Genomic DNA, 27,499 nt, shown 5'->3' with positions numbered 1-27,499 from the left:
GACAATTAGCTTGGATAGATTGCTAAAGCACATGTAATTCTATGCTGAAATTCAGGAAAAGATCTGGTAGAGGATGCAACCCAGTGTCTGTGTTTACAATAATATGTCTTAATGGGCAGCCATAAAATACCATCACCTTGTGTCTCTATAATATTCTTCATTTGCATAGTCTTAAATGCTTTACAGGCATTATATAGCTGAAGCTCCAATTATTTAAGCAGGAGAAAGGGGAGGGCAAATTTTCCCCAGACTGTGAAACTGAGGCTTAGAGAGCGGTTTGGTGATCAAGCTAAAGGATGACAGAGGGATTTGAGTGGCAACTTGAAACATCAATCCAAAGGATTAAACCTTTGGGGAGCAAGGGCAGTGAGGCCCTTGTCTGCATAATTAGCTGTTGCATTTGCAGTCTTGGGAGGCAGCTGAGTGTAACAGGCCTGGGTTTATGACATTAGCCATGTGACCAGGAACAAGTTTAACGGTTTCCTTATATGGAAAATAGAGATTACAAAGTACCTACCTCATGGGATTGTTTTGGAGATTAAATGACTTAATACATATAAACCCCTTTGAATAGTACCTGGCGTAGAGTAGCACTTAATAAGTGTTAGTCATCATTATTGAACTTTAAGCCCAGCAGGGGCTATGTTATCCCAGGGGTAAGTGGTAAATGGGGAAACTTGGAGGGCAGAGAGTACTACATTCCTTACTTCTAATCTCCTTAAGTTCTATCTGACTCTATGCACTGTTTAAAGTGCTATGGACTTGAAGTTTAGGTTCTCTAAAAATACTAGTTGCTCCGGGAAAGTAATGCATCACTCCTGGCACAGGTGCCACAGGCTGCCCACCTGCAAATCAGATCCTCTCCTGATAGAGAAGAAGGGACCCTCTGAAGAAAGGGTGGTTGCCAAAGTTGGTGCCTCCATCCTAACCTAGAGCCAGCTTGGACCTCAGAGCTCTATTGCTGCCTTCTGATTAGCCACTGATTCTCTAACTAGTGCATCATTTGTCCAGTTTCTAAATCTGCCCAGTTTCACCTGGACCAGAACTCCAGGGGTCTGAGGTCTTCTAAGTAAGGGAGCATCTGCTCAGAGCCCTTAATGTGCTGCATGCTGGAATATCAGCAGTGCCAAACTCTTTTCATTGGCTTCTGTGTGCCTGGCTGCCCAGCCAGTCAGGGTCAGGGAAAAGGGTATCAGGGGAGGCCTCTGACTATCTGTTAAATCCCCTTTATGTCCAACAGGTTAGTTCCTCTCCTCTGGGCTCCATAGCATTCTCTTTCTTAACACATCTCACATTTTATTGAAATTATCTATGGTTTTCTCCACTGAACTGTAAACTTCTAGAACAGGAAGAGAATATTTTATGTATCTTTGTACTAGTACCGTGCCAATATTAGTGGACACTCAAATATTTATTAAATACAAAACTGGGCAAAGGAGTTTGTCACATCGTTTCTTGGAACCATGAGTTTTGAAAGCATTCCCACAGTTCTTAATTCAGGTTCAAGTACTATAAATATATTCCTCAGTGCTCTTGAAAGTGATTTGATTTGCTTCAAAGTTGCCTGCAGCTTTCTTAGCTTTTGAGCAATTATATGAATGCCAATTTGGACATTTTTTTTCTTGTTTTAAATGTCAGCAATAATCAACCAAGCTTATATTTGCTTTTTAAATGTAATGAAAGTAAAATTAGACCACCAGATCAATTTTGCAGATTATTTTCATAGCTTTGGGGTTTAGGCAAACTAACAAAACCCGTGGTCTCCAGAAAGCTTGAATGTTGGAAACCACTGGCTTAATATTTTTATGTATATATGTTTAGCATCTCAATAAACCTTATCAACCTTCTTTCATTCCACTGGCAATTTTCTGACCTCCAAGCTGAAGACTTGAGCCCTGAATTCTGCTCATGGGTGAGTAATCACAGCAAGCCCACAGCAGAACCTATCCCCGAACTACAAATATATCATCTTCAGCGTTGTAAATCAAAGCCTCAAAGAGCATCATTTAGCCTGCAGCTAAAATTGCTTGTTTATCAGATGGTGCCTGGTTTAGCGTGGAGCAGTCCCTTGTAAATCTCTGGGACCTTTTACAGCATATACTTAAGCAAGCACATCGGCTCCTGGGAGGCTTTCTGAGAGCTTTAATGACTGCGGGCTGCTGAAAGATCCAGGCCTTGGTTTAGCTAAAGTGGCTACGAATACAGTTTGGCTCCATTTTGTAAACTCACAAAGATAAGGCGTCTGCTTTCTCCAGAGTGGGAGCGAGCATTTGTTTCTTGGAGAATCTTTATATCCAAAGTGTTAATGTTCTTGTGGCTTTGGGTATTTTGACCTTTGGTCTGTTAACTTATGATTTACTGGGGGAGAGAGCTCTTACTCCAGGCTTTATTGCCCTCTGGAAAGACAATGAAATGCACGTGATGCTGAAAAATTACACAGCATAGAAATGATCTGGGATTAACACCCCATACGTGTCACACACGGGGATGGGCATTTCTGCTCTTCCCACCAACTACAACACTAAGGTCTCTCTTAGGTTGCATTTAAGGGGAAATAGGTGCCCACATTTCTCCAAAGAGGCAACCGATGTGTTTGCCACAGACCCTGCTGGCGGCCTGCTCGCCTCAGCACTTTCTTTCTCAGAAAGGAAACAGTTTATAGATTCTGGCCATGTAGCTAAAGGGAGCAAAGGGAAATTGTCCACCAAATTCCCGTTGGTTTAAAAACCTAGCTGCTTGCTCAAGTCATGAATAGCTTATTGACTGAATGGACCACCAAGGACCGTGGCTGCCCCCCAACTCCTCCACTGACCGACAATGGAGGAGCCTGGATGAAAATCACTAATTAAAGAAATCTTTACACGGTTCTTTCTTACATACCATCTCTTTGATACAAGTTAATTAAAATACTCTTCAAAACCCTCACCCAACGTGGGGAACTTTCCCTGGAGAGTTGCAAGAGAAGCAAAGTACATTTCAGGGGCTCTTCTCTTGTTTTCAAGAAATGATAAATTGTTTCCAGGCTTATTTTATAGCTACCATATCTGGATAATGAAAATCAGCTTCTTTTCCCTAATACTCTGCTCTCTCTTCATAAGCCAGAGCTTAGTGTTTTGAACTTTGCCTCTATTCGGGACAAAGAGTTTTATGATACTGGGTTTTTTCTTTTAATTTTTGTTTTGGTTTGCTAGTTGTTTTACTTTTCTCCAAACAAGCACACTGCTGTGGGTAAGTTGTTCCACACTTGGCATCATTTTGATGACGGGCATTCAAGCTGGGGACTCCTGAGGATAAGCATACAATACTTGTCATAAAAGCTAAAAATATGTGCACCTGTTGCAACCTGCTGAAATCACAACGAGCTGGCATAGCACTTGGGAAATAAAAGCTTAACTGACTCATATGCTTCCTGAAAATAGACTTTATATACTTATTCCTCCAAAACTAGCTCTGAGAGACAGTTTGTAATATTCAAGCAAATTAGAAGACAGATGATGCTGGTGAGTCCCTGAATGGTTTAAACAAAAAAAAAGTGAGAAATCTCTTTGCTTGTGTGCCTGGTGACATTTTTAGACACTTTCACTATGGCCTCCAAATGGAAGGCATAGTAGGAAAAACCTTCTTGGAATATGAGTAATAAAATACTTATTTCATTCACCAATTCATGCAAGAAATATTTATATGTATATGATTAGACCCTGAGACACAATTTCCCTATTCTCAGTGAAGCATGTAGTTTAGTAAGTACAAAAGTCACCTTTCCATTACTGTGACAAAATACCTAAGATAATCAACTTAAAGAAGGAAAGATTCATTTTGACTCACATTTTTGGAGGTTTAGTCCATGGGTTGGTTAGCCTGTCACTTTGGGACCTGTTGCAATACAGTACATCATGGCAGGAGTTCATGGTAGAGGAGGCTGCTCACCCCACAGTATCCATGAAGCAAAAGTGAGAGAAGGAGAGGTTCCAAAATCCCCTTCAAGGACATGCCCCCCATCACCTCACTTCCTTCCTTTAGGCCCCACCTCCTAAAAGTTCTACTACTTTCAAGCTGAGGACCAAGCCTTTAACACATGGGACTTTTGGGGATGTTACAAACTTTTGAAGATATCCATTAATAAAATACTAATAAAAAATTAAAATTGCAATGTGGACAAGTGCTTTGAAGGACAGATTACAGAATACTATGGAAGTATGAAAAGCAGAAGGATCCTACCTAATTAAAAAAGTCAATTTAAAAAAACAAACAAACATTGGAATCAAAAACATAAGTCAGAATTACCTAAGCAAGGAAGGGAGGAAAGAACATTATGAATGTCAAACAGCATGGGCAAAGGCCCTGTGGCAAGAGAGCTTAGAGGAAGGCAAATGACAGAAGACCCTAAAGAAGAGCCAAATGCAGGTTGAAGTTTGCTATGCAGCCCTCATTAGTTCATATTCAGAGTTTTGTTTTTATCTTATGGCCCATTGGAATCACTGAAGGATTCTAAGTACAAGCTAAAATCATCAAGGCTACATTTAGAAAAAAAAACTTCATAATTGCTACAGGGTAGAAGAGAAATTTGGGGCATCCAGAAATTATCACTGTGAGCAGATGCATTAAGAGGGAGTTACAATAATTCAGGCACATAATGGTAAGAGCAAGGTCAGACGTGGTGATGGTGGAACTTGATGGGGAAGTAGACAGATTTGAGAAATATCGGAGGTAAAATCTATAGGATTTTGTAATTGGACATCCAAAAATGTAGGAGACAGAGGAGTCAAGAATTACTCCTAAGTGTCTATAGTACAAAACTGAATGGCTAGTGGTACCTTCTCATTAGTATCCTGGAGGAGACTATGAGAAGGATGCGGCTTGGGGACAGGTAAGAGTTCAGGACACGGATTTGAAATAACTCTGAAACATCTAGAAATATCAGACAGGAAGCTGGATGAAAAGGACTGGAGTTCACAGGGCTGTCTGAGGTAGAGAGGCAACCATGAGACATCTGTGTGGTTGGCCACTGAAGCCACCTGATGTGGGACTGCCATAACTAGTTACCACAAACAGGGTGGCTTAAAACCACAGGAATTGATTCTTTTCCAGTCCAAACTCAAATGTTCACAAAGGTCCTACTCCTCTTGAAGGCTCTGAAAGGACTCCTTTCTTGCTTCTTCCAGCTTCTGGTGACTGCCCACAGTCCTTGATGTTCCTTGCCTGGGAACACAATCCTCCAATCTCTGCCTCTGAATTCACACCACCATCTCCTATTCTGTATGTCTTCTCATCTGTCTCTTAGGGGACACTCATCATTGTGTTTAGGTCCCATCCATATAATCAATAAGGGTCTCATCTAGAGAGCCTTAACATTGGTACATCTGCAAAGACCCTTTTTCCAAATAAGGGTGCATTCAAAGTTCCAGAGGTTGGAATATGGACATGTGTTTTGGGGAGTTACCTTTCAAACCACTAGAGCATGCATGTATTACGAGATCAGCCAGGAAGACTATATAGTGTTACCTAAAACTGTGCACGGAGGAACTCCAATATTTATTCAGTTTGCCCTGTAGAATCCCTATCACCCAGTAACCGGAGGTATGGATGACAGAGTTCCTTGGGAGTCTGAGATCATTATGAATTAGAAATTCCCAAAGTTTCCCATCATCCTCACCCTTACCCTCTTGCTCTTGTACATTCCCTTGAAGTCACTTCTCAAACTCTGTCTGATGCACTTAGCACTTCATTAGCACTCTATAATGGTTAATTAGAACTGTCAACTTGATTGGATTAAGCCATGCCAAAGATTAAGAGGTTTCTGGGTGTGTTCATGAGGGTGTGTATAGAGATGATTGGCATGTGGGACAGGGAACTGAAGTGGAGACCCTCCCTAAGCATAGGCAGCATAAGCAGCACCGTCCAATAGGTTGGAGGCTTGTATGGAATAAAAGTCAGAAGAACAAGGAAGCAGCAGCAGATGCAAGTTTGATTCTTCTTGAATGGGTTGGGTTTTTTGTTTGCTTGGGTGGTTAGAGGGGATTTGTGGTACTGGGGATTCAACCCAGGGGTACTTAACCACTGAGCCACATCCCCAGTATTTTATTTAGAGACAGGGTCTTACTGAGTTGTGTAGGGTCTTGCTAAGTTGCTGAGGCTGGCTTTGAACTCAATTCTCCTGCCTCAGACTCCTGAGCCATAGGGATTACAGGCTTGCACCACTATACCTGGCTTAAACAGGTTCTTGATTGCTGCGGCAATCACCTGAGGACATCAGACTCTTGTTCCCTCACTCTTCTAAAGTGGACTGACAGTGGTTCTCCAGGAAGTTTCCAGAAGCCTTTGGTCTTAGATTGGGATAGTATTGTTGATCCTTCTTGTTCTGAGGCTTCAGCATCTTGGACTATGCAGCTCTGGTTCCTCCAGACCTCTAGCCTACAGGTAGCCATGCTGGACTATCCAGCTTCTGGTTGTATCAGCCAATCTAATAAATCCCCTTTTTATAATCATACCTCCTTTGGTTCTGTTCCTCTAGAAAACTCTAATACACACTCCCATTAATTATTCTAAATGTCCTATGTGCAATTAATTATTCTAAATGTCTTAATGTACTCACTGAGGGCAGGCTCTGAATCTATTTCCATGGTATTCCCCAAGCAATCAATATAGGACTGAACATATGATATGTCTAATTGACAATTGTTGATTGATAAGTATGGCATTCATTTTCTTTCATTAATTTTGTAGGATTGCTAGTAAATGACAAATTTAGTAGATTAAGACAACAATAAGGAGGAACAGAGAGATGGCAGAATAGAGGGGTCATTTCCCTAATGGATCTGGGCCATGAACCAAGAAAAGCAGACAGTCAGCTTTTTAACAAGGTAGGTGAATGATCAAGAATTAGGGAGGATTTTACTGGAATTTATACTGGATGCTCAAAACAGATCAGGGACTCAGGAGATCTTGTATAATAAAATAAGGGGGAAAGATCCCCAGCTCCCCAGTCATGAGAGTTGCTGGAGGTGCAAACCAGTCCCTATATGAATGTAGTAAAGCAGTAAAGGAATTAAAGGAACCCCCATTCTCGGGAAAACTGAGGCATGTCAGGGTATGAAGAGCTTAGAGGTCAGAGACACTGCTCAAAAAAAATACACCAATAAGTAGTGCTGCACACTATCTGTGTGTGGGAGGGAAGCTGCCATCTCTCTTGGTGACATACACTGAAGACAGCGGACAGAACCCTTTTGCAGCCGTGGTTTGGGGGCCTGCAGCTAGGGGAGCTGATTACTGGGAGACAGAAAAAATGAGCCAGGTAAACCCACACTGCATGACAGAGTATGTGCCTAAGTGACCAGGAGAAAATCAAGCATGGAGAGAGGTTTACACAGGGAAATACTGGTCGCAGAAACCCACCTGGCCTCCCCCTATCCCTACAATCTGTCTGCTTGAAAGGCTGGCTGGAAGAGAGGCTCCTGACCAAGAATTTGAAAGAGCAGGGGCAGGAGAGAAAGAATTTAGAGACTAAATCAGACACAAGGAATCACGGGGTCTGCAGGCAAAGTGATGGGCTAAGAACAAGCTCCTACACCACAAAGTAGAATTCAAAGGAGATTCCTGGAGAGCAGTCTTCCAACATGGATTGGCAATTGCAGGGCCTTGGAAGTGCACTGACTTAAAATCTCCAGACCAAGAGGCTCCCAGTGAAGAGCATACCTAAGCCTACATCCCACCTCCAGGAGTTCTGCCTCCAGGACTAACCCTCTCACCATAGCAACCACCAACATCCTGAGGGTGAATCTAGTATCAAACTCCAGACAGCACCACCTAATGCTGAGAAGTGAAGAGGAGAAACGTTTGAACTCCAACAGAAACAATTGTTCAATTTTCCATCAAGATTCCCCCTTTTTTCCTTCTCTCAGATTTCTATCATTTTTGAAACCAAGTATTTTTCATGAGGACTGGGATGCCTGAATAGTATATTACAATTTTATTGTGTATTCTTTAATTTTTACTTTTTTCTTTTTTTAAATTGTGTGGGTGTATTCCTCTCATTTATCTATTTCTCAGGATTCTTTTTCTCTTTTCTCCTGCTAACAGCCAACCTTTATTAATTATTCTTTCACTATTCCTATAAGGTTTTATTTTTATCTCCTCCTCCTTCATAAACATCACACCCTACACCACTTCTGTTTTCTCTTTGTCCTCCATTTGAAATTGTAAACCCTTTTGCAAACTTACTGTTGATACAGTAGACAATAATTGAACACATTGTTTCTGTTTATTGTAACAAAACTATAGACATCTTAATAGGTTTTAAGTGGTTTGAAGCTGTATATTCTTCTTATTGGGTGCTGTTATTATTTGTCTCCTCCTTAAAGGCAAGGTACTGGAAATCTTCAGGGACACTATAGGTCTACAAGATAGATACGGTACTACCTCATATCCACACTGTTAGGTGGGCAAACACACACACACACACACACAAATGAAAAACAAGAGAACAAAGTGCCCCAAACAACCAAAATGCTCCAATAATAGAATACATTGGCAACACAGTAGAAGAAATGTCAGAGGAGGAGTTTAGAATGTCCATCAGTTAAACTGATCAGTTAAACTGATCTGCGATGTAAAAGACAATGTAAGGAGTAAAGTCAGAGATAGGAGGTGAAAGATAACTTCAATAAAAAGATACATATTCTGAAAAGAAATCAAGCAGAAATCCTTGAACTGAAGGAATCAATAAATCAAATTAAAAATTTAATGGAAAGTACCACCAAGAGACTAGACTACTTTGAAGACAGAATCTCACACAATGAAGACAAAATACATATTGTTGAAAATAAAGTTGACCAGGCAGAGAAGATGGTAAGAAATCATGAACAGAACTTCCAAGGATTATGGAAAAATATGAAAAGACCAAACTGAAGATTTATCAGGATAGATGAAGGCACCAAATGAATGGATAATCTTTTCAATGAAATAGTATCAGGAAATGTCCTAAATCTAAAGAATGAAATAGAAAATCAAACACAAGAGACTTACAGGACCCCAAATGTACAGAATTACAACAGACCCACCCAAGGCACATTATAATGAAAATGCCTAACATAAAGAATGAGGATAGAATTTTAAAGGCTATGAGAGAAAAATACCAGACTACATATAGGGGGAAACCAATTTGGATCTCAACTAATTTCTCAACCAAGACCCTCAAAACTAGGAAGTCCTGGAGTAACATATACCAAGCTCTGAAAGAAAATGGATGCCAACAAAGAATTCTATATCCAGCAAAATTAAGGTTCAGATTTGACGATAAAATAAAAACCTTCCATCATAAAAAAAAAAACAGTTAAAAGAATTCACAACTAGAAAGCCTGAACTACAGAACTTTCAACAAAATATTCCATGAGGATGAATTGGAAAAAAAAAAAAAGTGAAAACCAACAGAGGGAGGAACTGGAACTGCACTAAAGGAATAGTCAAAGGAGAAACTAGGTCAAATTAAAAACCCAAAATAAACCAAAATGAATGGAAATAATATCTCAGTAATAACCTTGAATGTTAATGGCTTAAACTCATCAAAAGACATACTGGCATATTGGATTAAAAAACAAGACCCAATAATATGCTGTCTCCAAGAGACTCACCTCATAGGCAAAGATATCCACGGACTGAAGGTGAAAGGATGGGAAAAAACTTACCACTCACATGGATTGCATAAACAAGCAGGGGTTTTCATCCTCATATCAGATAAAGTGAACTTCAAGTGAAAGTTAATCAGAAGGGACAAAGGAGGACATTTCATACTACATAAGGGAATTATCCACATCAGCAAGACATAAGAATCATAAATATTTACACCCCAAACAATGGAGCATCTATGCACAACAAACAAACCCTTCTCAATTTCAAGATCAAATAGACTACAACACAATAATACTGGGTGACTTTAACACACCTCTCTCACTACTGGATAGATCTTTAAAATAAAAACTGAACAAAGAAACTATAGAACTAAATAATACAATCAATAAGTTAGACTTAATAAACATATATAGAATATTTCATCCATCAATGTGTGGATACACTTTCTTCTCAGCAACACATTGATTCTTCTTAAAATAGATCATATCATATACCACAAAAAACAAAGATACTACCCTGAATTCTATCAGATCATAATGGAATAAAATTATAAATAAATAATAAATAAAAAATAGAAGCTACTCTAACACCTGGATACCTAATAATTCACTATTGAATAATGAATAGATAGCAGAAGAAATCAGGGATGAAATTAAAAAAACACTTTGAGCTAAATGAGAATTGTGATACAATGTATCAAAATGTCTGACACTCTGAAGGCATTGCTAAGAGGAAAGTTCATTGCATTGAGCTCATTTATTCAGAATGGCAATCATCAAGAATACAGGCAACAATAAATATTGGCGAGGATGTGGTAAAAAAAAAAAAGTACACTCATACATTGATGGTAGGACTGCAAACTGGTGCAACCACTATGGAAAGCAATATGGAGATTCCTCAGAAAATTGGGAATGGAACCACCATTTGACCCAGCTATCCCACTCCTTGGTTTATACCCAAAGGACTTAAAATCAGCATACTATAGTTACATAGCCACATCAATGTTTATAGCAGCTCAATTCACAATAGCTAGACTATGGAAACAATCAAGGTACCCCTCAATATATGAATGGATAAAGAAAATGTAGTATATATACTCAATGGAATATTACTCAGCTTTAAAGAAGAGTTAAATTATGGCATTCGAATACATTGACAACAGTTTTCACAGGTTGGAGTTGGAGAATATCATGCTAAGCAAAATAAGCCAATTGCACAAAACCAAAGTCCATATGTTTTCTCTAATATGCAGATGCTAATTCACAATAAAGTGATGTCTCTAGGGAAGAAAAGTGTTACCTTAGATTAGGTAGAGGGAAGTGATGAGAAGGGAAGGGAGGGGATGTGAGGATAGGAAAGATAGAATGAAACAGACATTATTATTATATGTATATATGTGAGTGCATGACCAATATGATCCTGCAATATGTACACTCAGAAAAATGAGAAATTATATCCCATCTATGTATAATATATCAAAGTGCATAAATGCATTCTATTGTCATGCGTAAATAATTAAAAATAAAAAATTTAAAATATAGAAAGTTAAAGAATAAATGACCTAACATTATTTCTCAAAGCCCAAGAAAAAGAAGAACAAATCAACACCAAAAATAGAAGACAAGAAATAATTAAAATCAGAACTGAAATCAAGGAAATTGAAACAAAAGAAACAATTCAAACAATGACAAAACAAAAAGTTGGTTCTTTGAAAAGATAAATAAAATTGATAAACCCTTAGCCACCCTAATGAAGAAAAATAGAGAGAAAACTCAAATTATTAAATTCATGATGAAAAACAAAATATTATGACACTACTAAAATAAAGATAATCATTGACTATTTTGAAAATTTATACTCCAATAAAATAGAAAATCTTGAATACATTGACAAATTTCTAGAGACATATGACCTACCCAAACTGAATCAGGAGAACATACACAATTTAAACAGATCAAATTCAAGCAATGAAATAGACGGTACAATTCAAAAGCCTACTAATCAAGAAAAGCCCAGGACTAGACTGATTCTCAGCCTAGTTCCACAAGACCTTCAAAGAAGAATTAACATTAATACTCCTCAAATTATTCCATGAAATAGAAAAGGAGGGAACCCTTCCAAACTCATTCTATGAGGCTATTATTGCTCTGATAACAAAACCAGACAAAAACACATCAAGGAAAGAAAACTTCAGACCAATATCCCTGATGAACAAACATAGATGCAAAAATTCCCAATAGAATTCTGGAAAATGACATACAAAACATTAAGAAGATAGTGCACCATGATCAGGTGTGGTTCATCCCCAGGATGCAAGGTTGGTTTAACATCCGGAAACAATAAATATAATTCATCACATCCATCGACTTAAAGACAAGAATCATATGATCATCTCAATAGATGCAGAAAAGGCATTTGAAAAATACAGCACCCTTTCATGTCCAAAACACTAGAAAAACTAGGGATAGTAAAAATATACCTCAATATTATAAAAGCCATATAAGCTAAGCCCAAGGCCAATATCATTCTAAATGGAGAAAAATTGAAAGCATTCCCTATAAAAACTGGAACCAAAGATGACCTCTTTCACCACTTTTATTCAACATCATCTTGAAGATGAATAGTATGAATTAGACATTATTACCCTTTGTACATATATGATTACATGATTGGTCTAATCTTGAAACTCTAGCCAGAGCAATTAGAAGAAAGAAATTAAAGAGAGATGTTTTGGAAGGGAAGAACTCAAACTATCACTATTTGCCAAGGACATGATTCTATATTTAGAAGATCCAAAAAATTCCACCAGAAAACTTCTAAAACTAATAAATGAATTCAGCAAAGTAGCAAGCTATAAAATTAATACCCATAAATCAAATGCATTCCTATGCATCAGTGATGAATCACTGAAAGAGAAATTAAGAAAACTATCCCATTCACAATAGTCTCAAAAAAAAATCCTTGGGTATCAATCTAGTAAAAGAGGTGAAAGATCTCTATAATGAAAACTATGGAATACTAAAGAAAGAAATTGAAGAATACCTCAGAAGATGGAAAGATCTTCCATCTTGGATAGGCAAAATTAATATTGTCCAAATGGCTAGACTACCAAAGTATTATGCAGATTTAATGCAATTCCTATTAAAATTCCCATGATATTCTTCATAGAATTAGAGAAAGCAATCATGAAATTCATTTGGAAAAATAAGAGACCCAGAATAGCTAGAGCTATTATTCCTTAGCAAGAAAAGTGAAGCAGGAGGCATCACAAAATACCAGACCATAAATTATACTACAGAGCCATAGTAACAAAAAACAACATGGTATTGGAACCCAAACAGACATGCAGACCAATGGTACAGAATAGAAGATAGAGACAAACCCACATAGATATAGTTATCTCATACTAGACAAAGGCACCAAAAACATACGCTGGAGAAAAGATAGCCTCTTCAACAAATGGTACTGGGAAAACTAGAAATCCATATGTAGCAAAATGAAATTAAACCCCTATCTCTCACCCTGAACAAAAATCAACTCAAAGTAGATCAAAAACTTAGGCACCAGAACAGAGACCCTGCGCCTAATAGAAGAAAGAGTAGACCCAAATCTTTACCATGTCAGATTAAGAACTGACTTCCTTAACAAGACTCCTAAAGCAAAAGAAGTAAAATCAAGAATTGACAAATGGGATGGACTCAAACTAAACAGCTTCTTCTCAGTAAAGGAAACAATAATGTGAGGAGAGAGCCTATAGAATGGGAGAAAATCTATCACATGCACATCAGATAGAGGATTTAATCTCGAGGATATATAAAATACTCAAAAAACTTAACACCAAAAAAACAACTCAATCCATAAATGGGCTAAGGAACTGAACAGACACTTCAAAGAAGAAGAAATACAATTGATCAACAAATATATTTTAAAAAATGTTCAACATCTATAGCAATTAAAGAAATGCAAATCAAAATTGCTCTAAGATTTCATCTCACTCCACTCAAAATGACAATTATCAAGAATACAAGTAGTAATAAATGTTGGCAAAGATGTGGGGGAAAAGGTATGCTCATACATTGCTGGTGGGACTGCAAATTTGTGCAACCACTATGGAAAGCAGTATGAAGATTTCTCAGAAAACTTGAAATGGAACCCTATGACCCAGCTATCCCACTCCTCGGTTTATACCCAAAGGTTTATACCCAAAGGACTTAAAAATCAGCAGACTACAGGGACACAGCCACATCCGTGTTCTAACAGCTCGATTCAGAACAGAAAAACTATGGAACCAATCTAGGTGCCCTTCAACAAATGGATGGATAAAGAAAATATAGTATATGTACACGATGGAATAATACTCAGCCTTAAAGATTTAAATTATGGAATTTGCAGGTAAATGAATGGAGCTGGAAAATATCATGCTAAGTGAAATAAGCCAATTCCAAAGAACCAAAGGCCAAATGTTTTCTCTGATCTGTGGATGCTAACTAACAAAAATAAGAGGAGGAACTAGGGAAGAATAGAGGTATTTTGAATTAGAAGGGAGTGAAGGAAGGTGAGAGTGTATGGAGGTAGGAAGGATAATAGAATGAATTAGACATTATTACCTTATGTACGTATATGATTACATGATTGGTCTAATTCTACATCATGTACAACAAGAATGAGAAGTTATACTCCATGTATGTATGATGTGTCAAAATGTATTCTACTATCATGTGTAACTATTTAGAACAAAATAAAAAATTAAAAAAAAAGGTGACACCAATTTATTATCTGGCAATATGTTAGAAGTCCAATACTGGCCTTGCTGAGCTAACATCAATGTGTGGGCAGATCAACCAGCCTTTCTGGAGGGCATGGGGAGTGATCCATTTCTTTCCCAGTTCCAGCTTCTAGAGCCCTCCAGCATCCCTTGGCTCCTGCCCTCATTCTCCAAAGCCAGTCATGGCAGGTCGAGTTCTTCTTACATCTCGGCGCTCAGGTCTCCTACCTTCTTCCACTTAGAATCCCCTCTGACTACATTAGGTCTGCCCTGACAATCCAGGTGGACTTCTCTACTTTAAGGCCAGCTAATTAGCAACCTTACTTCCATTTTCAATGTAAATTCTTTTTGCCTTATAAACTTACATTCACAGATTCCAGGGATTAGGAGATAGACATGTTGGGAGAGGGCAATTGTTAATCTGCCTACCTCTAGTTCATTCAAAATCACTCATCAAATCACATGCTTGCCTTTGAGCATGGGCTCTCAGAAAACAGACTTTCCTTCCTGCTTCCATGAGCAGGAACACCTCAACAAAATACTGAAGGAGTACTGCTTGATGAACTACTCAAACAGTAGAGAAAGGACAAATGCTAACAGGTGGCTCCTGGCCCAGAATAAAGATGTCTGCTGGGCCTTGGATTTTAATAATCCAATGCCATTCAAGTCTCTTCAGTACTTACCATGGAACTATCTGGTCAAATGCCTACTAATATTTACATATTATCATCCAAACAAGGACACCTTTGAGAGGAAAAGGATACGACCACGTTACCCTAGAAGATGTAAAGAATATTGCCAAAATAAAGGAGATCCTTTTTTTAAAATAACTTTTAAAATATGTTTTTAGTTGTAGACAGATACAATACCTTTATTTATTTTTATGTGGTGCTGAAGATGGTACCCAGTGCCTCACACATGCTAGGCAAGCACTGTACCACTAAGCTACAGCCCCAGCCCAAGGAAGTCCCTTTTATGTGGTAATTTGGAGTTAGAAATAATAAAGACTGGCCCCACTTTCACCTCGGACACTTGCTATTTCCCTCTGGTCATTAATTTGGGACCAAATCTGACACGTGTGAATGCCAATGTCTCTTGGTTCTCCTTGCCTCACCCACCAAAAGCTCAATTCCTTCCAAAATGCTTCTCTGAATTTATACTGTGCCTTGTATTGTCAAAGCCCTGTCACACATTCCTTTGGATCTTCAAGATAGCTCTGTGAGCGGGGCCAGGAAGATCTACCTTAGACCTGTCCATTTTGCAAAAGAAGCTGAATATAGAAGAGTAAAGTGGCTTTTCCAAGGTCACAGAACTGCTTTAATCAGGAACCCAAATGACCCCATCTGGGTCACAGATCAGGGCTCTTTTTTCCACACTCCCCACCTCTGGGTGATTGGCACCACGCCATATTAGTAATTATATTAGTCAGAAACCTGAGGGAGCCAGCTAACTGCAGTCACCCTCACAAGTGCCCCACTTCAGACTTGCACCTGAGGCTTAAAGAAAAATGACACAAACACTGAGGTGTCCTCTCACCAAATTTGACTTTTAAATGGGCTAAAGAAACATTCAAAGCATGTTCTCTGCCCTCCAGCCACTCTGGAGGCAGAGCTGTTCCAACTGCACTCACTCTCTAGCAGGTGGCAGCAGCATCTTTGAATAAGGACAATGACACTTTTGATATATAAAATGTAATTTGCCTTCCTTTCATTAACAAACACTTTTCCAGAGAGCAAATCTCATAGCTCAGGCAAATGTGAAAATATTGTCTCTCTACCTGTGGATTATATAAATCTACACTGTCTCCTTCAGCAAGGGCTGATAAGAATTGATGGTTGTAAAGTGATACAAGATTAGTAGCACATTATAAATAAAGCCAACACTTTTTCATCATATAGGTTAAAAATCAGGAAAGAAGACACTGTAAGAATTTTTATTCTGCCCTTAGAGCAATCAAAAGGTTTTAAAAGTAGGGAGGATTTCCCTCAATCATTGGTTTCTAAAGAGCCATAAGGAGGGGTAGTTATGACAGGGTGGCCTGGGACTAATATTTGGGTTGGGTTAGCAGAATCAGTAAGTTTACAAGGATACTTTTACTAAAGTTAGGAATTCAAAATGGGAAAGGGTGGCTTATAGGAGTTCAGTAAGAAGGCAAAAACCAAATTTCTTAAAATCTGCTTATTGTCAGTGTTTTCATTCATTCATTCAAGTCATATTTATTGAGTACCTACTATGTACCTTGAATACCTACTATGTTTCAGGCACAATTTTATGTTCTGGGCAAGAAAACAGACAAAAATGGGCTTCCATTTTTTAAATGGAAGACGTCTAGAAAAATGTGTCCACCTGTGAAAAACATGAAAACTATTCAAACTAATAAAGTGAAGAAATTCTAGATTCTAAGCAATTGTAAACACCTTTTATTAGAGAAAACATGCCTCCATTAGAGATGAGGGAAAGATGGCCAGAGTTCCAGGTTCTCGGTCATCGCTGTCACTGGTCTTGGTTGGCCTAATCTGTAAGTGGGGAGGTGACCTTTACAATCTCTCAACACCTCCAGGCTCATGTTCTAGGATCACAGTTTCTGTGACTAGCTCTGCTCGAGGAGAACAATGTCAGGAGAAATGGTGACTTACATGACATGGGGAAACGGAGGTGTAACTTAAAGGCCAAACCTCAAAGTTGGCTAAAACGTATATGAATTTTAGCACCTTTAGACGTGGTATATTTGAGAATGCAGAAGGGCTTATCACCTAAGGCAGGTTCATAAATACATCCACAGCTCTTTCTCTTTGAAAGCCCCGATCAGGGCAAAGGGGAAGAAAGGGAAGATTCTCCAAACCAGAAAAGATCCTTTGCCCTGTGCTCTTTACCTTTTCTGACAGTCTCCACTTATTTTTCTTGCTTTACTAGCTTTGTGTCCATCTTATAGAAGTTCCATGAAGGTGCATGACTCCAATAAGCCCAGCACCCAGTCCACTGCAGCTAGGTGTGGAATGAAGGGACCTGGGATTAGTGCCTCTCCTTTGTGCTCTCAGGAAAACTTGTGTGTAGCCCTATTTCAGCACATATTCTCTCCTGTGTGGTCAGCTCTCTCATCTTCCTCCTCTACTGATTGAGGATCTCTTTCCTCTCTGTATCCCACTGCCTGCCCCAGTGGCAAAGATGGAGGAGATTCTAAGAGTCCAACATTAGTTCTTAAAAACTAACTCTGTTTATATTAAGCAATATCCGTCAGTTTAACTCTCAGATGAAGTAGGCCAAATACAAATATCTAAACTTAAGCCTTTCCATTCCAAAAGTTGGTGCCATTTTCTTAATAGTATTGCACTCTGAAGTGTTGTCATGTCAGGGTATCAGAAGATTCACGTCATAGTTATTATGTTAATTGGAAGGCATGACCCTACTCCTGTGTTTGCTTATTTATTCAGCTGGGACTCATGAAAAGTGCATAAGCCACAGGAAGATCTTTTAGGACATCTACTCTGTGCCTTTCATCATCCATAGTCAGAAGAATAAACAGATGGTCTCTCCCAGGCAGTTAAATTTGGGAGACAGGACTGAGAATCCACAGTGAAACTCCAAAGCACATGAAACATCTGGACAATACATAAAGTCTAAATAGGAGGACACAACCATCATTTGAGTCATTAATGTGACTCTGTCATGACTCTGGGGAGACTGAAAAAAATCACCTCTCCTCCTCCACGGAGCTTCCTGACCATGGTTTTCAGCCAAGAGAAGCCAGTATTGCTGAGAAGCAGACACAAGGCATTTTCCTCTCCCCTACTGAACAACCTTGAATAGATCTGTCAGCCTCTTTGGCGTCTAAAGTTAGCTTTAAGCAATTTTTGAACAATTTTGGCTTTTAAAAAATATATATTTATTTTTTAGTTGTTGTTGAACAAAATATCTTTATTTATTTTTATGTGGTGCTGAGGATCAAACCCAGGACCTTGCATGTGCTAGGTGAGCACAATACCACTAAGCCCCAATCCCAACACTTGGCTTTTAAATTAGCTGTTTAAAATATCTTTATTTTACTTATATATGTAAGTAAATACATAAGTAATACAGAGGATCCAACCCAGTGCCTCCCATGTGTGAGATAAGGGCTCTACCCTACCACTGAGCTGCAACCCCAGCCCCAAAGAGTTTTTTTTGGTTTGTTTGTTGTTTTTTTTTTTTGAGCTGGGGATGTGGCTCAGTGGTTAAGTACACCTGCGTTCAATCCCTAGTGCCAAAACATAAAATAAAAAAGTTAGCTTTTTGAAGACCTTTTATTTTACCTGCTTCTATAGATAAACATATTTTTAAAAGACTGCTTTTAACAGTGTCAGTTGTTGGCATAAATGTAGAGCACCTAGAACTCACATTGCCGGAGGGGATACAAAATGGTACAATCACTTAGGAAAACATGCTCGATCTTAGAAAGTTAAATATACATTACTCAGAAATCCCATTCCTAATCTAAGAGAAAACCTAAGGACTTGTACATGAACATTCACACAAGCTTCACTCATAATTGCTGCACTAAAATAATCCAAATGTTCAGCTACAGATGAAGGATTAAATTGTGGTCTATGAATATCCATCCTGAAGAATACTACTCAGCAATAAAAAGGAACAAACCACTGAAACACAACAATACGAATGAATTAAAAACCATGTGATGAGTAAAAGAGGCCAAACCCAATGACCCTGTATATAAAACGCCAGGAAAGATAATCTATAGTGACAGAAAACAAATCTGCAATTGCCTGGGGCCAGGGCTGAGAGCTCACTGGGAAGAGATGGAAATGTTTATGCCTTAATGATTACATTATCATATACTTTTGTCAAAGCTCATTTAAATTAGATGAACTTTATATGAATTACGCCTCAATATGATGGATTTGGGAAGGGGTTGTTTTTAGCCTCATTTCAAAAAGGCCATTTAGCTCACCATTCACCTTAAAACCTGAGATAATTCTTTAACTGAATAATAAATAAAGGCTAGGAGTCACTATTTATTATAGAAAACTTGTCTTTTGGTGTTAATTTCCTACTCATCAGCTTCAAAAAAAAGCTTCTTTGGCCGACTAATATTGAATAATTTTATCACAGGTGTGACCCAAATGTTTCATAAAGACAGGAGGTTTCCATGTTATAGGAATATGAGTGAAGTCAGGTAATCATTAAAGCCCTCTTACTGCTTTCCTACATAACTGACAAGTGGATGTAGCCACGTGAGGGATTTTACTCAGGAATTCACTTCTCTAGGAAACCTCCTCGAGGAAGTCAGTGAGCTGCCTCATCAATATTTAATCAGAGTGAATTCTCCACCTGCTCATCAAGTCCACTTTAGGGAAATTCTATCTTCATGTTACAAAACACCCTGTTTCCAGAATGATGGATGAAATTCTGCATAGTGGTTTTTTGTCCAGAGAGGCAGAAGAATATAGGCTCTGAAAATCTGGCTCCCTGGCCAAATCTGGGCTTTTCCTCTTACTTATGACATGACCGGCCACTCAAACTCTCTAAGCTTCTGTTTCCTCCTAAGTAAAATGTGTCTATTAATATATCCCTGCCTCTGAGGATATAAATGGTCTCAACAACATACTATCTGTCAGGCATTTGGCTGGGCAAACCTCACTACATCATCATCATCATCATCACTACTATTGCTATCATCTCAGTATTTCACTGAGATGAAGCATAGAAGCTTTAACAAAGAACAGGTGACTACTTAACTACAAAAGGAAATTAGAGAAACAAACATGTTATTTGACTTATGGCTCATATTAATGAATTAGATCTTAAATCTATGGACTTCTTAAAGAACAGGTCATTCAAATATTGAAATTTCCTGTGTAAAAAAAATTAATGAATATTGAATTAGTTTCATGCTCTCACACAAAGCTTAAAAAAAATCTAGGACAATACTTGAACTTTAAACAATGAGCCTTTTTTCAGAGCCTATATTCTTCTGCCTCTCTGGACAAAACAACTATTATGCAGAATTTCATCCACCATTCTGGAAACATAATATTTTGTAATATGAAGATAGAATTTCCCTAAAGTGGACTTTATTAGCAGGTGAACTACTGCTTGGTGCTACTGTCTTCCCTCCAGAAATATTCCACTTTTTCCTGTAAAGTGAAAATGGCCCTTAAAACTTCTATTTGAATGTATCATTTTGTGATCAAGAATGTAAATCCCACTTAGAAAGGTAAGTGATTAACAATCTTCTAAATGCTGATAATTTTTAAACGTGAAGGCTGATAAAAATGACTTTCTACCTGCTATACTGAAGAACCAAATTATAGTGAAATTGTCTCCTGTGAACTGGGTTCATTTCCCAAGTCTGATATGCACCAGGACTCCAGTCTTTATAAACCAAGCCAAAACAGGTGAGGGGGACATAATGTTGATCGAATAGGTTTCCTTTACCCCATTGTAAACAAACAATCCTGTTTGGTTCAAGGATTTCCCTGGAGAATGTGTTTGTCTGATCATTTTAAGAAAAGGAACACACACACACACACATATTTTGTTACTTTCCTATTAAAATAAGAAAACATGAAAATATTTTTAGGATCCTGTAATTTTTGCCTCTGGTTTTAGGATCTCTTGCAAACCCTCAGTCATAAAAAAAGACATTCTCTTAGCATGTTGATCAAAGTTTAAAATTATATAATTTCAACAACAAAAGAACTTCCTAAATTCAATGCAAGGTTTTCAAAAGGTACATTCAATTGGTGCCAGAAAACAAATAAGTTTCTTTTCTGAAAACTAGTTTTAATACTAGTTATGACATATGGTCATTCCTCAGTATCCACAGAAAATTGGTTACAGGATCCCCCTAAGATACCCAATTCTAAGGATGTTCAAGTCCATTATATTAAAAATGGTGTAGCATATATATGCCCTCCCATATAATTTAAATCATCTCTAGATTGCTTATAATACCTAATGTGGTGTAAATCTATGTAAATCATAGTTTTACTAAATTCTCTAAGGAATAAGAAAAAAGTTTGCACATGTTCAGCACAATTTTTTAAAAAAATATTTTCCATCGATGTTTGATTGAATCCTCAGATGCAGAGGTTAGAGTGTTCTATGTTCTTTTTTGGTTAAGCAATTTTCATTCTTACTGGAATTTAGTAAATTTTCCTACGTGAGAGTTTTCAATTTTAGTTCACTTAAGGAAATTATACTCTTGAGACTCCTAAATGTGAGATGCTCTACCTTTTATGCTTCTCTGTGTTCTACTCTCTGGGCAAAATAAAGTTCTTTGGGTTGCTTCTTACAACCATACTTTGGCTGTACTGTTTCCTCTGCATGTATCTTCCCCCACTCACCTTCTATGGCCAATTCCAAGTCTTTTGGGAGGCCCTCCCACACACCCTCACCTCTTGCCTGTGTGGGATCATGTCTCTTGCACTTGCACCATCTCCCCCCAAAAGAGTTTACCCACCTCTGTGTTAGATTGTAAGCTCTCCAGAGGGTAAAATCTGTGCCTTTTTTGCCATTATTTCTCTGCCATCTGCACATATGTTTCGGCAAGCAGTTGATAAAGTAGTTAATTAATGCCTCTCTCATTAACTTAAATTGTATTTGTCCTTTTGACAAAGCCCTTTAGCTCTAAACTCGTACTGCCCCCAGACTTCAAGTCTGCCATGCATACCCACCACCTCACCCACCACGGTTTTGTCAACTCCTACAGTCCGGCTTCTTAGTGCCCTGTACTTCATCCAACTGCACTCTTCTCCCCATCACCTGTACCCGTACTCAATTAAGCCTGTTCATTGGTTTATCTCATAGCCATCTCCAAATTAATTGTTCTTCCAAATTGTGGCTCTGTTTCTGGAGAGAGGTAAAAAGAATCAAAAGTGGGTTTTGTAACTTGGAATGGACTGACTTTAGGTTAAACTATTAGGGTTCATCAAGGAGCTTCAGAACAAATAGATTTTATAAACCAAGACAATTTTTAGTGGTACTAATATATGAAGCACATTGCTGAATTTTCAGGGCTTAGAACACAGTAGGCCCTTAACAAAAAGTTTCTGATTCAAAGAAAATAGGTACTATTAAGTTGTACAAAGTCTGCTGGGTGGAGGAATAAAACCTATCTATACTTTCCTCATCCACTAGAGGTTATAGAGGAGAGAAGCAATGTCCACATAAATGGAGAAAATTTTTCAAGAAAAGCCATCCCAAAGCATCCCATCCAAAGAATGTTCTACAATGCTAATGTGTTTGTCTCTTTCATTCTCCTTCTAGACCCTCTCTTGGAGGTCTTTTCCAAACTTCCTGGCCTCTTCTGTACTCTAACTCTACAGCTTCATCATGAGCCTCCATTCTGTTCCACCCAGATAGATGTCCCTAGATTCCAAATGGATCTCAGTACTTAGATAATTCATAACGATTTCAAATCCCATCTCCACTCTCCTATCCCTCTTCCAAAAAAGAATTCTCATTCCTCACCTTTCCTGAACTCCCTAGTGTGGGTAATAGTGTAACTGGCTTCTCTTTGCCATCTTTGAGCCCCACCTCTTCTCTTCATCTCATGTTCAATCTGATACTATCTTCTAATGATCGCACCTCCTGGAAATCTGTTATATGTCCAAATGGCTACCCTGTCAGGCACCCGGTCATGGAACAGCAGTTTCTTCCAAGGCCACATTCCTCTGATAGACTTAAGAGAAGGCATTTACTTCCACATTGCTTTTGAGTCAGTTCATCCTGCACCTGCTCCTCAGTTACTGTATGGCTCAGTGACTCATGGCTTAGCTCTTAGCCCCATTCAGGGCCTCTGCTCATTTTCTGCTGGTCACTCTTGAATTTCCAGAACCTGTGCCTTCCCTGGACATGATTCCTCTTGGCTATCCCAGAGAAAGGGAGATGCCCAAAGCCTGGATATCACCTCCTCCCAATCCCAAGTATCCCAGGGTAGCACTCACACAGGCCCACAGGTAGCAGACTTTTAAAGAAGAATTTGGAAAATTGGAAGAAGGCAACACTACTTATAGCACAGATCAGCAAACAACTTAAAATTACATGCATCACCACTGACTGAGGCACTTACACTGCCTTAGGGAACTTCCCCTTCTTCCCAGTCAACCTGCAGTAGGCTTGGGGTCTATCCCCTTCTTTAGAAAGACCACAGCTCAGTTTTGCACTACTTCCCCAGGTCTCAGATTCCCACAAATTCACCTCACGTTGCCAGAAGAAAAGAAATAATTTCTGGGATTTTACTTTGTCAAATAAAATGATTTCAATTTGACTGCCAATTCATTAGCTATTATCTAGCATAGTACGCTCACTAGCCAGATTTTCTAGCTTATTATTTCCCCCAAGCCCTAGAAAAAAGATGCTACAGTTGCCATGTTTTCTTTGAAGTAAACACTGCTTTTCTTGCAATATCTTTCTTCTCTGCTCTGTCAGTTCTGCCTTGGGTTCAGACTCTCACTACCATCACTTTGAGGCTGGTTAGGGTTAGGGTTCAAGGGGGTCTGCTTGGAATACTTTGATCAAGCTACCCAAATTAGCAGAACATAGATGAGAACATTCTAGACGGCCTGTGTGCAAAGCAGCATTGTGAATACGCATGCTTTATGAGCACGAAGAGACGCAGAATCCATTTTTCTCAAAAAATAGACATATTTGTAGCAGTGACTTACATAACCACCAAGCCCTCCTGCTGCCAGCACCAATAACCTTGATGCTTTTGAATGTAAAAATCAATAGAGAAAGAGATTAACAACAGAAAGAGATAGGTTTAAAAAAAAAAAAAAAACTCTGATTCTAAATGTGCATTCTGAACATTTTGCCCATATGCCATACCATCTGAGTGACAGAGGAAGGAGTGGTATGGACATGGGGGCTATTAGCACCTGACACTATTTGGAAGGCAGGAAGTTGGCTCCCAGGGACAAAACCATGGAGCTGGTGGACAAGCTGGAGTAGCGATGGTAAGGAGGGAGGAATGCTCCTTTAGTGGCTTGAAGCTTTCCTGAATCAACAGATTTTCCTTTCTCTGGCATTTTCTGGCTTTGTTAAAATCCCCAATAGTGAGAACACTACATCACGCAGCAGAACAGACCCAGGCGGCACCCAGCCTGAGGACTGCTCAGTGAGTTTACAGCCCTAATGGCTGCCTTGCAACAAAACACACATTATCATGGAGCATATGAGTCATCACTGGCTAACAAAAGAACCACCCATCTGTGCACATTGAGGGAAAAGAGGCTCACTGAAGAGCGCTGAGGTGACTGATGCCTTGTCATGGGGCTTTCACTGCAAGTGGAACTGAAGCCCAGAGTCATCAACTCTACCTCGGGTTGCCAGTGCTGAGTTTATTCCACAATGTTCCAAAGCCAGGCGGTAGCAGTTGAGTGGTGCCAGTCTTTGAATTCAGTCTAAAGGCTGTCCAGCCAGGGCTCACATGCCAATGGTACCACCCTGCATGATAATCCTGTTGGCCAGGACCCCTCAACCTACTTCCAAATCAGGTATTAAAACATTTTGATGAGTACAGCATAATCTATCTACTCCATTACAGGAATTACAACAACATCTATTCTTCATGTAGAGACTGCAGTGCTGTTTAAGTCAGCAGTATTACCTAACATTCATTGAACACTTACTTTCTTCCAGGAACTGAGCCAAGGGCTGCTTTTACACATTCAACCTCAATTCACAGAGTAACTCTACAAAATGGCTCCTATTTTAATACTATCCCCATTTTACAGAATTAAAAAACAAGGGTTGAAAAGGTCACACATTAGCCCATACCTACCCTTACCAAAGGTCACCTCTTTTACTCAAGGTCACATGGTTAGTAAAGGGAGGAGGAGGATTTGAATGCCAGAGCTCATTTAATCTGTATATCATTGATAATAGGAGAAGAAATCTGAGCTTTGAGCATTCATAGAATTTAATTTTCCACCAATGTGTTGAGATTGCATGGAGGCTGGGCACAGCTCCTGCCCACAGAAATCTTGCAATAGCAGGTTTGCCATAGCATGACATTCCTAAAAGCAAGGGGGCAGTAGCAAGTTGGGTTTGGAGTTCAATAATTTGGGTTTGTTGTTCAGCAATGAATGTAGTGACTTGAGCTTAAACAAAATGAAATTAACTCTGGCTCACTGCATTCTGGTCCCCATTAAAAGCAGTATTGCTTGCTAAGAAAAACATCCACGTGTTTCTGATTCATTTACACTCATCTCATCTCAGTCTTAATCTGAATATACTATCATCCAAATGACTTATAAAAGCTTTCCAAGTCTTTTAGCTTTGTATTTCTTAAAGTTATGCCAAGAGTAAATGGAAGTAGATCATCTTAAAATTTTAAACTTAGAAACCAAAATGTCTAAAGAGGCCAAAAGGATATTATCAGCTCTAGAAGGGCCACATCCAAAGCCCTTACAAGCTCAATCCATGGATGAGCCTTTATTACAGTTCAAAATCAGAGAGGGCTTGTCTGTAACCCTCCCTTTAAAAATCAGCTTTGAGCTTTTCCGTCTAAGCAAGTATCATGACTACTTCAACAGCATATATGAGTAATGATTGATTGATGCTTAAATCAGGATTTTAATAATCAAATCCAAAGTATGTTAAATGTATTCATCATATTGAGAGAATCAAAGGAGGTGCATGTGACTACCATGGGAGCCTAGAAATAGGAAAATCTTCCACACTTCCTCATGACAGATGCCTTAAAAACACCCCAAATGCCTCAGGAACATCATTCAGTTCTAGTCGCTTTCTATGCAGTGACCTGAAGGCTGTCTGAGGCATCTACTCAGGACACAAGCCCACTCTGGTTAACAGAAGAAACTGAGTAGCCTGAAAAAGCTTCCCTGACCCCAGAAGGCTAAAGCAACTTAAAACCTGTGAGCTCCATGCCTGCTGAAATCCTGTCAAGGTTCTCTCTGTGGATGGCTAAAGTTAAACAACTTTAACATGTCTTTCTGGGTAGGAGAAAAATCCAAGTATTTCCATCCCTAGAGCAAGGGACTCTCCACAGATGAAACCCTTCCAAGAGAGCTGAATTGGAGCTGGATTTTTTTAATAAGAAAAAATAAGTTTGGTTAAGAGTTTTATATGCAGTCAACAGTGTTATTTGTGGCAAGGGGCCTCTCAGTTTTGTTTTGTTAAATTACAGCATTATAATTATACGTAGTAGTTGGGTTCATTTTGACAGAATTATACATGCAAAGAATTTTATTTCAAACCTGATATTGCAACATTCCTGGGGGCAGGAGCTATGCCCCCCATTCATTCTCATCACATTTATTGGGAAATTAAATACTGTAAGTTCATTTGATTTAAATTTTATGCAAGGTAAAAGATAGGGATCTAATTTCATTCTTCTACATATGGATATCCAGTTTTCCCAGCATCATTTGCTAAAAAGGCTATATTTTCTTTGATTTTTTTTTCCCCCTTTGGTGCCTTTGTCAAATATCAGGTGGCTGTAAGTAAGCAGGTTTGCCTCTGGGTTCTCTATTCTATTTCATTAGTCTTCATGGGTTCTGATTGTTTTATTGGCATATTATGTGCCTAGAAACTAAGTCAGCTACAGAGAGGGAAGGAACACCCAAACCATCAGCAGCAAAGGTGCTGATGTATTCATTGTTGATTTTCATGGTTATTTTATTCTCCCCCAAAATTTAAAAAGACATTTAGTCTTCAAATTCTCTTAAAAAGTAGATTCCTTTAAAAATTTCTTTTCTAAAATAAATATTTTTTATTAGAAGGAAAGTCAAATTACTTTTCATTACAGGCACTTCTGACAAAAAGTCACCCATCACCTTCATCTTTCTTTCAACAGACAGGTATTTTTAAAACATAATTCCAGTATGCCACCCATACTGGAATCCAGCTGCCTCCTCCTTACCTATCCATCTAACTCTGGCACACCTGTGAAAATGAGACGGGTGTGATTAAGACAGGCAAAGTGACTAAAATGCCTCAGGACTCAATCTAACCCTCATAGCTATGGTTATCCTCCCATAAGCTAACCTATTTATTGACTCCAACCTTTAAACAACATCCACTTTCTATTTTTTCAATTATCCTTTTTTACTTTTTTCTTTTGTAGTTGTAGACAGACAGATGCCT

The sequence above is a fragment of the Marmota flaviventris genome, chromosome 11, assembly GCF_047511675.1.
Source record: "Marmota flaviventris isolate mMarFla1 chromosome 11, mMarFla1.hap1, whole genome shotgun sequence".
NCBI lineage: Eukaryota > Metazoa > Chordata > Mammalia > Rodentia > Sciuridae > Marmota > Marmota flaviventris.
This window is presented reverse-complemented; position numbering follows the sequence as displayed.